We start from the raw sequence: 5,556 nt of genomic DNA on the forward strand, positions 1-5,556 counted from the left end.
GAGGATACTGAGAGATTTTTGGAGCTATCCTACCATCTTTTACTTGCACTACTACTGGAGCTACATTCGCCACCAATCCAGTGTCTTGTCCATCTTTGGTCCAAAGGGAACACGGTATTTGTGAGATCATTTCCTCTACCTTTGATGGACACTTGTCTATAACAGTAGAATGCGACATTAGCCTTTGAGGGGTGTCTAATATATCTTGTACTTCTTGAGCGTGGTTCCCAGGTATATCCAAGAAGACACCCTCAGGAGTACAGTATATGACACACCGCATTTTACACAATAAATCTCTCCCGAGTAGATTAGTCGGAGCCGATGCAGCCAACAGGAAAGAATGTTTGGTTTGCAAGGGCCCTATCGTAATCTCTGCAGGTCTACTCAAAGGGTATTGTTGCACAGTTCCCGTTACTCCCATTGCCGAAATTGTTTTACCCGTGGTTTTTATGCCTGCTGTTGAATTTAACACTGACCCCTGTGTCTACAAGAAAAGGTAATGGTACACCAGCTACATCAACCGTGACCTCAGGTACACTACCAAGGCTAGCAATCAACTTCACTGGCTGCAGACTACAGGTGTGGCCCAACCCCTATTGTGTGGTGAGACCCTCCCGCAGCGCATTGGCAGCTACAATATGTGAGGGGGGTAGCTGGGAATTTTCGGAGGCCTGCCAGTCTCTCCTTGGTGGGTACCTCCTTGTTTCCCCTGCATGTGGCTCATAACCTCTCCTATATGGTCCCTGATCCCAATTATGTGAATTGTAGCGAGGTTCGTATTCTGGTCTAGGGGGTCGGTTTACGTTATGTGTACCTTTATTCCTACAATCCTGGGCAAAATGTCCTTCCTTTTTACAAGCGTAGCATATTCTAGGTCTTTTCCAATCAGCAGGGGTCTGGGTTTTCGGCTGATGGGGTTTTGCCGTAAGGGCCTGTATACTTACCGTCATCAGCTTTTCCCCCTGTGACTCCCTGTGCTTACTGATGTTCCTATCATGCTCGACAGCGGACTCTCTCAATGCAGCCACCGAGATACCTATCCAGTTTGGTAGAGAGGTCTGTACCCTTGTTCTCAGTGCCTCCTTCAACCCGTCCATTAATACAGACACAGCTACCTCCCTGTGATGTACATTGTCCTTAATGTCCTCGATCCCAGTGTATCTAGCCATTTCCTGCAGTGCTCGATGGAAATATTCGGATGCCGTTTCACCTTCCTTTTGTCTTATGGAAAAGATTTTATTCCATTTGACAACAGTAGGGAAATATACTCCTAATTGCAGATTGATTTGCCGTACATTCTCCTGAGTGTACTCATCAGTGAGAGGTACTTCTGCGTCTAACTTTCAATCAGTTATAAATTTCACGGGGTCAATATTTGAGGGTAAACATACCCGTAGAACTGTTCGCCAATCTTTGTGGGTTCGTTGGCGTTACCTAACTCCTTAATGAACCTTTGGCATGCGACTAGATCTTTTCTGGGATCGGGAAATTCTGACATAATTGACCTTAACTCTATCCGGGACCAAGGATAATGCATGGCAATGTTCCTGATGGGAGTTACTCCCTGAGCGTCAGTCTTCCCATTGGGGACTGCAATCACCCTGACAGGATTTAATTCAATTACATCATTTTGATTTGACTCTATAATGTGAGGTGCTATTGTCTCTGCATAATGTGTGGTACCGTACTTACCTGTGGACACGACCTCACTTATCCCTCCGCTAGGGGGCCTGACTTCTGCTCTTGTTGGTTGGGCCGTGCCCACCTGAGTGTCTTGTATGGTGGCTGCTAGAGAGTGCCGATATCGTGCTGGGCTCATCTTCCTGCTCGCAGTCCTGGGGAAAATTTAATATGGGATACAACTGGCAAGGGTTAGCGTTAGTACATTTATCAATTACTCTCCTATCCTGTACCAATGTACCATTGTCTGTAGCCACTTTCTCCACCACAATATATGGTGGTGGTGGTGCGGTCGCCATTGCTTTCCCGCTAGGTTTGGAACATGCTGGGCGAGCTAATTCCCTTTGCATATCCCCCTCCTGTTGCCATAAATTTAAACAATCTGTATGTCTAATCCTTTGTTTCTTGGATTTTATCAGACATATCCTTATCCTTAAGTTCTGTAATACCTCTGGTTCAAAGCTGCCCACCCTAGGGAATGGTTCCCTATCTTTGTTAGTCATACGTACCCACTCATTGCATAAAACTTCTGTGTGTGAACCATATTTTTCACACATGACAAACCTTGCTGAGCCTTTTGGCCACAATTCTGCCTGAACCCTGTCTAAACGTCTCTCACTTAAGCAACTGGCTCCCATATTTGTGGGTCTTTTTAATAACTTAAAAAAATTCCCACAAACACCAAAATACTCAATATGAGTAGACGGTGGAAGTATCTCTGAGCGCCTTCCACTCGCTCTCCGCCCATGTTGGCCAGTACAACGATACACTGTTGATAGCGGATCGCAATGTACCCAACTTAGGGCTCCTATCAGACCTTACAACACCGTAATTTCTTTCGGTGGAAGTTCTGTTTGGAATATTTTCCTGAGAGAGGCAGCGAAAAATTATTTTCGGTATCTTTCAACTGGAATTGTTTGTAGGGTGAAAAACAGAGAAATTAGATAACTATCCTTTACCCTTTCCAGTGAAGCCCACCAGAGAGATTTCCCGACGTTATCAAAGAAAAACCCCTTTGTCTATACAATCACGTCTGCGTATGCTCTTCCACAGCGCATATGACACAATAATATCACGTTGCACTGTGCAGAACAAACGGACATGCGATGCAATAGCACAGCCTATAGATACTAGTTATCTATATGCCCTACAATTGCTGTAGACCACTTTAGCCTAGACCACTTTAGTTGTATGGGATCACTTCAGACCACTTCAGTTCCTAATAACGCAGGGTAGCGAACCCTACGCCACCGTGCCTCTACTAACCCAGTGTTACCACTTCAGACCACTTCAGTTCCTGGGTTCAGTATCCACTCACTCCTGCGTTCGCTCACTCAAGTATACTTTGTTTTTCTGTACAGAAAATTTGGATTCATTCAGGTTGGCAGCTTTACCCCCAGAGGCAATTTAAAAAAATTATTTATACTAAATTTTTTTAGAAACTGGGTAGTTTTGTGCTATTGTAGCGTGGCTACTGTCCCACCTTTAAACTAAACGAACTATTGTGTAATTTGTACTTAGCGCCCGTACTCTTACGCAATTTGCGTAAACACGCGACTGTGCGTGTCTTTTACGCCGCGTGTGCAGTTCCGTACTTTGTCCGAGACCCGTGTACAAAACCGTACGTCCGCAGTAGCACAAATCATACAATTCTATAAATGTGAGCAATAAAACTACTATTGCCCACTAAACACAACCCACACTTGTTCCGTTTTAACACTCTTACTACTGGGCCAGAACTGCGTTTTGTGATTTTACTCTTACTTCCTTAAATACTTATTTTAGTTTTAACTATATAGCAACAAATATCTCCGGTTTCACACAGGTCTAAATGAATCTAGCAATCTGAATGTTATGGCAACAATGTGAGGATATACAAAGAGTCTGGGTGCCGTGTACGCTTTTGGCGCCAAAAAGAAAATTCACATTTTTTTTAAATAGCTTTTTTTCTGTTTACCTTACGGGTTCTCCCAGCATCTCTACAAACCATACAGAGCAGACGCCATCTAATCAGCAATTAAGTAGGGTTTTCAGTGCATCCATCGACCAGGAAAAGGATACGTAGGATACTTTCTGTCCACCCTTTTGCTGATAGATTAAGTCTGCTGTGACCTGTTAGGCTGTGAGTATGTGGAAACCGGACGGAGCCACTAATTTAGAATGCTGATTTTTCTACAGGAATGAAAGCTATACCTTAAACACACCTTAAATACACTTTACCATGGAGCCGCTGCGGCCGCTATACTTTATACACACTCTACGTACTTTGTACGCTATTAGCGCACAAAGTCCCGTACTGTGTACGGACTTTTCATACAAACGCCGCGCTGACGGTACAAAGTACTCACAGCGCGTACACACCCAGAGATATACCGCAAACCCTTAACAGCTATGCAATGCAATGCAATGATAATACACTTTAAACCTTAGCAGGGCAATGAAGACACGACACCAGATTGTAATTAAACCGCTGGGTTCCGACACCACAGCGTATTATTGCTGAAAGGGGGTTACATTACAAACAATGCAATACAATATAACAGAGTAAATGGCTACATTCAATGGTACATACGTGATTGGATCCGCCGCGCTACCCGGTCCGGTTCTCGGCCATCTAATAGATAACTTTGTGAGTCTTGTGTCCAACCAGAAAAAAAAAAAAAAAAGTGGGGTACCAGCGCTAAGAGTTGTAGTGCCAATTTTCAATAAGTCAATTACCACTGGATCAGTAATACATTTTAATAAACACAATTATCACATAAATTAAAAGCATGAAAGTAAGGGTGTTAAAAATTCACCATACAATTATAATATATAATAATTATAAAATTGAGTTAAAATATGAATGGCTCTGAGGTATATATATTCAAAATGCTGAAAAGAACCCAACCATGTTTTTGATGATCCCGGACTTAGTAAAGTGCAGATTTCCTCCTCCTTATATTTGGTTATGCAGTCAGCTGGTAATACCCTTAATAGTACCTCTCACACAGTTCCATGTAAAGATGGTGATGATTGCTCGTCTGTGTAGATTTTCAAGGGGTTTCCATATCTTGCTGGTTGTGCTGAAAGGAGTGGTTTGAATATAGTTCTTGGAAATCCAAGTGTGCAAGAAAGTCCTTATCTGGATCAAAACTGGGCAAAGGTTGGGATTCCACAGCTATGTCTTAACGCGTTTCCCTGAGCCAGGTCGCTCAGCTTCTTCTGAAGAAGCTGAGCGACCTGGCTCAGGGAAACGCGTTAAGACATAGCTGTGGAATCCCAACCTTTGCCCAGTTTTGATCCAGATAAGGACTTTCTTGCACACTTGGATTTCCAAGAACTATATTCAAACCACTCCTTTCAGCACAACCAGCAAGATATGGAAACCCCTTGAATATCTACACAGACGAGCAATCATCACCATCTTTACATGGAACTGTGTGAGAGGTACTATTAAGGGTATTACCAGCTGACTGCATAACCAAATATAAGGAGGAGGAAATCTGCACTTTACTAAGTCCGGGATCATCAAAAACATGGTTGGGTTCTTTTCAGCATTTTGAATATATATACCTCAGAGCCATTCATATTTTAACTCAATTTTATAATTATTATATATTATAATTGTATGGTGAATTTTTAACACCCTTACTTTCATGCTTTTAATTTATGTGATAATTGTGTTTATTAAAATTTATTACTGATCCAGTGGTAATTGACTTATTGAAAATTGGCACTACAACTCTTAGCGCTGGTACCCCACTTTTTATTGTTTATTTCTAGCGGGGTCTGACAAACCCCTTCCAGCTGCTGTGTAATTTCAGTGGGTAATACATTCATTTTTGTGTCCAACCAGGCCTGCTGCAGGCTCTCTTTATACAATTCATTCAAAAC

The sequence above is a fragment of the Pseudophryne corroboree genome, chromosome 1 (assembly GCF_028390025.1).
Source record: "Pseudophryne corroboree isolate aPseCor3 chromosome 1, aPseCor3.hap2, whole genome shotgun sequence".
Taxonomy (NCBI): Eukaryota; Metazoa; Chordata; class Amphibia; order Anura; family Myobatrachidae; genus Pseudophryne; species Pseudophryne corroboree.